Here is a 10483-nt window from a genome sequence, read left to right as displayed (position 1 = left end):
AAAATCTTTGAAGTCCGATTTTTGTAGTTCAGAAAATAAATTCAAAATTCAATTCAATTCATTCAATTTATTCATTCTTTGCACATTTTACATAGTTTAAATACACAAAAATACAAAATAAATAAAGAGTACAAAAGAATGTGTAGCTCGCAAGACTTTCGTCTGTTCGCGAGCATGAGTAAGAGAATATAAAGATTGAGAAACGTAGAAAAGAAAAAATATTATAAAATAGAATATAATAATGACTAAGAATAGCCTAATGGTAAAATAAATTTGAAATACAGAGTGAAATGAAGAACAGTTTTTTTTACAATATAAGAGGGAAAACCTGAGAAAGAGAGAAGAAGCACAGTGAATGCACAAGTCAACTGGTGATGAGAAGAGGTGAGTGGAGAAACGTAAATTTAGAATTTGTTATAAGCTACTGCCTTTGATTACTGAAAACGTCAGGTGATGTTTTGATCCATGATAAGATTTCTTTTCTCTTATAGCAATTTTGATTGTCTGATATGAAGTCTTGTGGTATAATATTTACTAGTTTGTCACATCTATACGGAAATTGCATTCTACATACTGTTAGATTAGTTTCAGGTAAGTCAGATCTCCTGTAAGTTTGGCGCGTGTTATATGGAGTAATTCGGGTATTGAAAAGATTTTGTTTTTTAATAAATATGAAATTAAATTTTCAAGTAGAGCTGTTTGATTGTAAGTATGTTAGATTCCTGGAAGAGAATTCTAGTAGGATACAGCCTTGGTTTGCTTAGTGCCACTTTTATTATATGTTTTTGAACATTGAAGATCTTGTTTATATGACATTCAGCAGTACCCCCCATACCCTAATTCCATATTGCAACACAGATTGTGCGTAAGCAAAGTAGGCCATTCTAGTAATTTGTTGCATTTTCAACTGGCTCATTTTGTAAAATTTATTTGTTAGATACTTGACCTTGTGACATAGAGATTGGATCTGGGAATCCCATCTCAGATGACGGTCAACAATTATTCCCAGGTATTTAACGGTTTTAGAGTTCTAGTTTAGGACAGTCACAATCATTCAAACCTATTTTATTACATTTGATATTATGAATTTTCAAGTTTATTCGGTTTACAGGTTGAGTAGCAGCATTGGTGTGAAGGTCATGAATGAAGATTTTTATGATTCAGAGTCAGGGTATGATAGTCAAGCCAGTTCTTGACCTGGAAATACCCTTCTCAGCTGATATTTTAGTACTCTCCCAGTTATCACCGAAAAACTAAAGTGGTGTCGTCGGCAAATGAGATTGTTTGACCATTTTGCAAGTCGAGATTCAGGAGGTCATTAATGTATAGTATGAATAAAATTGATGAGTGTACGTCCCCTGAGTCTTTTATTAAATCAATAATATTCCTTACATAAAAAGGCGACACCAAGAATCTATAAACTATAGAGCCATATCGTTCACAAATTCCGTTTATAAAGTATTTGTAGGAATACTATTAAAAAGATTGGAGGATTGGGTTAGAATGAGAAAAATTATCCGAGAATCAGGCGGGTTTTAGAGTAGGGTATTCTGCCGTAGATAACATTTTGGTCCTGCATAGAGTAAAAATATTTCACTACTGTACAGCGTAAAAAATATACTGTTTTTTATTGACTTCCAAGTGCTTATGACTTTATAGACAGAGAAGCACTGTGCTATGACTTCTTGAGATAGGAATCCCAGTAAATTCGTAGGAATGATTAGAGCTTTATATAGAAAAGCGTCCTCCTCTGTATGGTGTGAAAACGGGTAAACAAGGAGTATTAGATTTGAGAGCGGATTAAAACAGGGCTGCCTACCTCTCTCAATTGTGTTTCGATTTTCACGCATGATATTGTGAATGTGTAGGTGGAGGATTGAGGGTGGGGAACTCTAAAATTAATTCCCTTCTTTAGCAGATGAATTTAGTGATATTTTCTGATAATATTAGGGAGTTACAAAGTAGATAAATAGGCTGCAACAGTACGTTTTCGATGGAACTTATTATTAAAGATAAATCTAAGATTATGGTTTTTTAGGAAAGGAGGTAGATTAAGTCGAAATGAAAAATGGTACTATGGTGAGGATCCCATTCAAATTGTAAATGAGTATAAATATCTAGGGGTTACGTTCACTCCCACTTTGTCCCTCAGCAAACATTTTTCAAGTAAGCTAACATCAGCAAGATACGGTATTAATAGTTTATGGCGGAAGTTTATAGGCAGCGAAGATGTACCGTTATCCACTAAATGGCAAGTTTTTGAGACAGTGAGTAGAACAACTATCACGTATGCTGGTCAGGTGTAGGGGTATCAACGTAGGGAGGATGTAGAATGTTCCAATAGATTTTTCATGAAACGAATGTTCGGGTTACCGCAGAATACGCCCAACTATATTCTATATTTAGAAAGCGGGAGGGATATTATGTGGCTACAGACCCTAAAAATCCATTCAAATACATATTGAAAGCACTTGCATTACCTGACCATAGATTCCCTAAAATATTAACAAGCTTAGTGGTACAGAGTAATAGTGGCTGGTGTAGTGAATGGAAACAATTATTTAATCAATTTAATGAGGGATGGGTGGACCCTATAACTCAGCCAAATCGTTGGGAGATGACATGCGACAATATAATTGATAAAATTCGCCGTAATGTACTGGGAACTTGGTGGGAGAAAGCTTCAAATTCTCAGTTTCATCAAATATATTATACGTTAAGAACCAATAACGCAGTTATGAAAGATTATTTAAACGACTCAATAAAAGAAGGATGATTAGCATAATTTTCAGAGCGAGAGGATCATTATTACCCTTGAATTTTAGAGTAGATAGGGGGAACAGCTATATTTGTTCACTATGTAATAGTCAAGAAATTAAAGACATTTATCATTTTATAGGAAAATGTAAGGTGCTATCAGAGTACCGAGTAAAATGGTTTGGAAGCTCGGTGATAACGGATGAAATGGTCCAAGAGTATTTAAATGGTAAAAACTGGAAAGGTCTAGCGGGATATGTGAATGTAAAATTGAGATATAGAAAGCTCCTTGTGGATGAATTTAATTTCTAAAAATAGCTGTACTCTAATAATACTTGTGGATTATAGAAAATAAATATGTCATTGTAAATATTGTTCCCAAACCGAAAACTGTACATATAGCTCTGGACATGTATGATTGAGTTCATCGGTTTAATTGAAGATGATTATTTATTGTTCAAATGAGTTCAAATTATCATTGTATCACTTCATTTCATAAAGAATTATTTATATGTTCAATTAATAAGTAAGAATAATTTACTTTGTATCAATGTGTAGTTCATCTCTAGGCCTATAATAATGATTCAGGTTTCTCAAATGAACTGAAAATGATAAGACTCCAAGCATAGACGGACTACTGTGCTATGAGTGACTAATATTTAGTGCTAACTTCCCAGTTGCCTTATAAAGTTTATTGAGTGCTATCGCATGACATTGTGCAGCCCGTTCACTCTGTAGCCTACTGTGAGAACATTGACAAAACCTAGAAGATAAGGATGAGATATAGATTAAATAACTATCAACTCCGGCTGACGGCTTTGGCTATGCCTAAGAATTTTCGGATTATTATGAACTATGGTATTGATTGGTGACGAATGATATTGTATTTATTTGTATTATTTTGTATTGTTTTTGAAGTGAAAATAAATTCTTCATCTATCTATCTATCTATCCTACATAGACTCCTTGCCATCACAACCTGAACTTTTGAGTGTGGTTAAAGAATTGGTCTTCTCTTTTGTCATACACTAAACGTGAATAGCTATACTCATCTCATCAAAGCTCAAGATAGTCATTTCTCGATTGTCCCTTAGCTTTCAATTCTGCTGTGTCATGAATGTGAGAACTCTTTTAGAAGTCCTGGAAGACATTTAAATATTCCTTGTCAACATTGATAAAGTTGACAATCCTGGTAATGGTAAGTTCATTTTAATTTTAGAAAATTGTTTGCTCTCTAGATGAACAAAGTGTTAATGCTGGAACAATATCACTCACAAGTCAGTATCAGAAGTCAGTATCTGTTGAAAAAAAACCGATTGTGTTCCTTGTATGTTATTAAACAAAGCATATAACTTAGGTAATGCATTTTCTAACGCAGCACCGATGATAAATTGATGTAAGGTATGTAGAAGTATGATAAATCAGGCACCAGATACTGAGTGTAATTCATGGAAACGTACGTAAAATTATTTATTTATTTATTTTTTACGTGGATACAATAACAATCATATAAATATGATTGGGAAGGAACAACAGGCTTGGCCCAAACTATTCCATTCCCAAATTTTGATTACATGTCCAAAAAATAGGTTATGTTTCTTCTGTAAGAAGTTCAAGCTCAACTTTCGTCCAAAAAATAAATATGAGATGCAAATTTTAAATTTAGAAAAATTAAAACATCAAATTATAGATAAATATCCACTTTAATTATCACTGCACATTGAATAATTAAGTTATTTTATGAATTTGAAGCCAAAAATACACACAAATTCTCACTAAGAACAGCATTAAACCTGAGACAGATTTTCTTCTTCTTCTTCTTTTCTTCTTCTTCTTCTTCTTCTTTTCTTCTTCTTCTTTTCTTCTTCTTCTTCTTCTTCTTCTTCTTCTTCTTCTTCTTCTTCTTCTTCTCTTCTTCTTCTTCTTCTTCTTCTGTCTTCTCTCTTTCTTCTTCTTCTTCTTCTTCTTCTTCTTTCTTCTTTCTTTCTTCTTCTTCTTCTTCTTCTTCTTCTTCTTCTTGTTGTTGTTGTTGTGGTGTAAGTGTGTGCCAAGTTTTTTCGTGATCGGGATATAGCTGTAAAATCTAGGGGCGCAGCTCATACATTCATGCCGGCTCAACTCAACAAATTCTGAGCGCAATCGGTAGAACCGGGTTTTTTCATTTCCTTCTCCAGTTTCTCACTCGGCTATCGGTCTGATGGGATTCGATCATTTGCGACAAAATTCAAAACTTTTCTACCAAATGGGATTCGTCTTTTTGCGACAAACTACAAAACTTTTCGACCTAATAGGATTCGACCATTTGCGACGAACAGCAACATTTTTCTATCAAATGGGATTCGACTGTATGAGAATCGGTCAGATGGGAAAATCAAATTTTCGACCTTTTGCGACAGCGGACATCTTGAAGCCAGGTGAAGGGTTCGCACAGCTTACAGACTAATTGAATTTCAACACTGGATGAACAATGAAATCGATTTCAAAGACTAGCGTTCTACAATAAACAAAAATTGGCTAATATATTTCAATTTCCATTTAGAAATAATAGTTATTGTTTTTGTCTGTCACAACCTTGTATTATTTTTGTGTTCATGGTGACTTAAATTGGACTAAATTAAATTAAAACCCAGACTGTACCAATTAATCAATCACTTCCTGAAATTAATAAGATTCAGTACAAATTTACAGCAATTTACATTCAACTCCACATTCGATGAACTGCTATCTTATTAAATCACAAACAAGATGAAGAATTCCAAATTTATTCATTCAATGAAACACACGAGGCGTTTTTCAGACGTGTCGGCACGACAGGACAGAAAGCTCTCCGATTGTGTGATTGGGTTGACGTATCGAGAATCAGTCAATCAGTGAGCTTCCTGTAATGTCATGCCGTGTCTATTTGTATGAGAAACTGCCTCGTGTGTCTCGGCCCTTAAACTAGTGAGCTCCCCGGGCTGGAGAACTCGCTCTCAAGATGCTGCTGATATTGTCAGATGTTCTATTGAAGGCAGTGGAAATACAAGATAAATAGTTCAAGTTTTATTTTGTTATTAATTGCTGCATGTAATCAATAATCCAGCTGACAGGTGATCTAAAAGTATAAATCTATTATTATAATGCCTTGTCCACACTCTCGCCAAGTCGCTTGCCATCCACACTGCAATGTGACAAGTGCCTGGATGGGATATATTTGTGGATGCTCGCCTGGAAAAAAATCGAAGGCATCCACACTCTCGTCATTATTTGTGAGCACTTGGCGAGAGTGTGGAAGCGGCATAATGATTGTCTTATGCACTTTCAATGTTATACTGTTACATCGCCAAAAAATACGAAGGAGTGAGCCAATTTTGTTGTTGGTCAACAAACTCGAACTGTATAATAGCTCAAAGAATATGTGTTGGGAATTTGAAGTACATTGATAAAAGCAATCGAAATTCATCGTCGAACAAACCCACAAACGGTCTATAGTGAGGTCCACGTTATAATGGCGGTGAAGAAAGATAGGAGTACAGCGTTGCCAATTCTCTGCAATGCCACTGCCTCCCATGCAGGATAGATAGCTGATGCTGGTATATCTGTTGTAATATTTTAACTGTTCGTGTTTAAAATAATCAATTATATTTTATTTGCCAAGAAAATATTTTTTCAATAATTAAATCAAAAAAATTAGGCTATAATTGAAATTGAATATTTTTCTGATTGATTATATTTCTACATTATTAAAAAATCTGGTGTGGTACATTCACACAACTTTCCTTGCTCATTGAACTGTAAGCCTCATTCTTAGACGAGAATAATTTAGGGGATTAACATAATGACGATTGGCGGCAAAATATTTGCAACTACGATCAGACTACTTTATATGTGTATAAAGAGTATACTACTTATATGTGTACCTATATTACTTATACTACGTGTATGTGTGTACTAAATGTGTATACTACATATACTACTTTATATGTGTTTTCAGAGTACCTACTTTTTCTTTTATGTAAATTGTGAAATTCGATGATTTTTACTTTCTTTGCCCTATTACCATAGGTAAGGGAAGTATTGCTTTCCGAAAAAAATTAAGGTACCCGAATTTTCTAAACTTTTCAAGGTTCCCTGAGCCCAAAAAAGTGGTTTTTGGGTATTGGTCTGTATGTGTGTGTGTGTGTGTGTGTGTGTGTGTGTGTGTGTGTGTGTGTGTGTGTGTGTGTGTGTGTGTGTGTGTGTGTGTGTGTGTGTGTGTGTGTGTGTGTGTGGTGTGTGTGTGTGTGTGTGTGTGTGTGTGTGTGTGTGTGTGTGTGTGTGTGTGTGTGTGTGTGTGTGTGTGTGTGTGTGTGTGTGTGTGTGTGTGGTGTGTGTGTGTGTGTGTGTGTGTGTGTGTGTGTTGTGTGTGTGTGTGTGTGTGTGGTGTGTGTGTGTGTGTGTGTGTGTGTGTGTGGTGTGTGTGTGTGTGTGTGTTGTGTGTGTGTGTGTGTGTGTGTACACGATATCTCATCTCCCAATTAACGGAATGACTTGAAATTTGGAACTTAAGGTCCTTACACTATAAGGATCCGACACGGAACAATTTCGATCAAATGCAATTCAAGATGGCGGCTAAAATGGCCAACGATTTTGATCAAATTCATACCTAAAATAGTCATTGATAAGCTATATCAACTGCCACAAGTCTCATATCTGTAAAAATTTCAGGAGCTCCACCCCATCTATACAAAGTTTGATTTTAGATTTCCAATTATCAGGTCTCAGATATAATTTAAACGGAAAATTTTGAGTTGAAAAGATTCAGCATGAAAATCTCTTCAATTAATGTCCAGTAACATTTTAACTTAAAATTGAAAATAAGCTTGAAATTTGAGAAAATGTGATTATTCAATTGCAAACTGTTGGCAACTGTTGATTCTATTAAATCATTCACTATGAAGAGATAGCAGATCTCGTGTGTATCCAGCGTTATTGCCCTGTCACCAGCTGGCTTGGATCTTAGAATAGGAGACTTGAGATTCGCGTGTACACTAGCGTCAGGTGATAAATTTTCATAACGGCAAGGAAAGTTGTGTGAGTGCGCCACACCAGATTTTTTCAAAAGACGTCAAAAGAGCTGTTCTACAGATGAAATATCTCGACTATGACTGTGTTCTTTTTATAAACTGCTCTACCTACCTACCTCATGCACGAGAAGGAGGTTAAAAAGTCCATTTCTCAAGGATGGGGTGGATCCCCCATTAGTTTCCCAGGAAAAAGACTCATGCCAGTTGATAGAGCTGATAAATAACTAGGTATACAGGGTATGAATTTGAAAAAAAATCGGTCAAGTAATTATTGAGAAAATCGTGAAAAACATGGTTTTTTGTAATTATCTGCCATTTTTCTCAAGAAAAATGTTTCTTGATAACAGCTGCTTTGATGACATTTAAAAAAATAATCGAATTTCACAATTTACACAAAGGAAAAAGTACTCTGAAAACAATTATATAATTATACACATAATTATACAGAAGTCTGATCGTAGTTTCAAATAATTATGTTGCCGCCAATCGTCATTATGTTATTCCCCTAAATTATTCTTGTTTAAGAACGGGGCTAACAGTTCAATGAGCAAGGAAAGTTGTGTGAGTGTACCACACCAGATTTTTTCGTGGAGCTATGTGATGCTGGTAGTCTCTCATATTGTGCCGTTCTTACACTCTCACCCGGCAAAAATAGTAATACTAGTAGTTCTGTGAACAGTAGACCTCGCGCAGTTTTCTCATCCACAAGTATCTGGTGTCACTTGTTCACCGGCTCCTCCAGACATGTGTGTGATGCATGCAATGAATAATCCACTTGTCAGCTGATTGATTATGAATAATTCTATAGTCTGATTAATCCTATCTCCGAGTAGATGATATATATAGTGATATCGTAGTATGGAGGAGATTACTTTTCCTTTTATATTATCCTCAAAATGAAAAATTTCAAAAAGTCTTGTGTATACATCGACACGCAGTTAAAAAAGGAAGAATATTAAAATATTCCTGCCAAATCTCATAGAATTCTAACAACACGTTTGGACGTAAATGCGTTACATACATACAGACAGACAAAAGAAAATACGAATTAAAACATAGACAGTAGTCGACAGTAATCGGCTTGAGCAAACAAGAAATTGGCATGCAATTTGGAACATAAACGACCTATACCATGGGAAATCTTCTTATGCTATCTTTTCTGTATGGTATCACCATTAATGATACAGTAATGACCACACAACTTGTCAAAGTGGTCATATAATTTCCAAAACTTGAAATGAATGTCAAGTGGAATTTATGATGGAAATAAAATTATTTACTTATTAGTATCACCACAAAATGATACTGTATCACCCTGAATGATACAGTATTAACAGAATATGATACAGTATCATCTCAACTTGTACACAACACCATGGAATATTTTCTTAGGGCGGTTGCAGACGAACCACAATCGCATGTGGGATGTGGGAGTTACTATTTTCCTTCTGTGGTACCACAAACGCAGCGCATATGAAATGCATTGACAGACATGGCAGTGGCTCTGATACTTCCACATGGCGTTGTGCGCTGTGGTAGCGATTATTTTCCTTGCGATTGTGGTACCACTGGTTTGAGCACCACGCTTCCCCTAGCTTCTGTACTACAATCGCAGTCGCTGTGATAGTGTTCCCTTGAATTTTACCTCAAATTTGTAGGTTATATTAGATAGCTCGGTAGTTAATTGTAATTGGTACTTTGATGTGTACTTCATATTGGGCCCATTCTGGAAAAATGAAAGGTGGTAAATTGTACGATTCACAATTTACCCGGGAAAAAGTTCCATGTCCCATGGGAACAATTTTGACCAGAAACTAGTTCCAGTAACAAATTCCTGCCCCACAGTTGAAGCCTGGTAAATTGTGACAATTAACATTTGAAGAGCTCTCATTGGTCGATTGAATTGTAGTCTGCTTGCTTCTCTGCACATGCGCAGGCAAAACAAGCTATCTTCTGCTTTCTCCACATTGAATCATTCTGCAATACCAGCTCAACTATTGTCTATTGAAATATTATGGAAAATCACCTGTCCTGACAACATAATGATAATAACAATAATAATAAAATGTTTCCATTCACAACATAGCCAACCTAGAACTTATAAAGTATTCTTTCCTCTGGCACCAGCACCAGCTACTTGATTTGAATTTGTACTATTGCTTTGAATCATAAAATAATTTTAATAATTGAAATAATTATTTTGATAATATACTACAGCAGCCTTTGTCAATTTTCGCAGTTACTCTACGACATTCTTTGATGGAAATTAATTTCAAAAGTGCGCGCCAAAAACTTGAACCGAAGATCTAGAGTGGTGTTCCATGGAAAAATGAAAAATATATGAAAAATTAAAAAAAGCTATTTGAAATAATTTCAAATTGACAATTGTTGTCAAACTCCACTTTAATAAACACAAAGTTTGCACGATTTACATGATTTCATGTCCTGTGAACTTTGTGTTTATTAAAGTGGAATTTGACAATTTCAAATAGTTTTTTCAATTATGGAAAGATTCCACAATATCAATATTGGTTCTACAAATTTTATCACGATGAAACACTATTATGAAATCACCTCAACATAACCTACAACCTGAACATTACATAACATTACTGTTGCACTAATGACCGTTTTCTCGAATGTAGTGTGAAAGTCTCTCTGCGTTTGGGCGTTTCGTCATA

The sequence above is a fragment of the Nilaparvata lugens genome, unplaced genomic scaffold (genome assembly GCF_014356525.2).
Source record: "Nilaparvata lugens isolate BPH unplaced genomic scaffold, ASM1435652v1 scaffold2778, whole genome shotgun sequence".
Lineage (NCBI taxonomy): Eukaryota > Metazoa > Arthropoda > Insecta > Hemiptera > Delphacidae > Nilaparvata > Nilaparvata lugens.
This window is presented reverse-complemented; position numbering follows the sequence as displayed.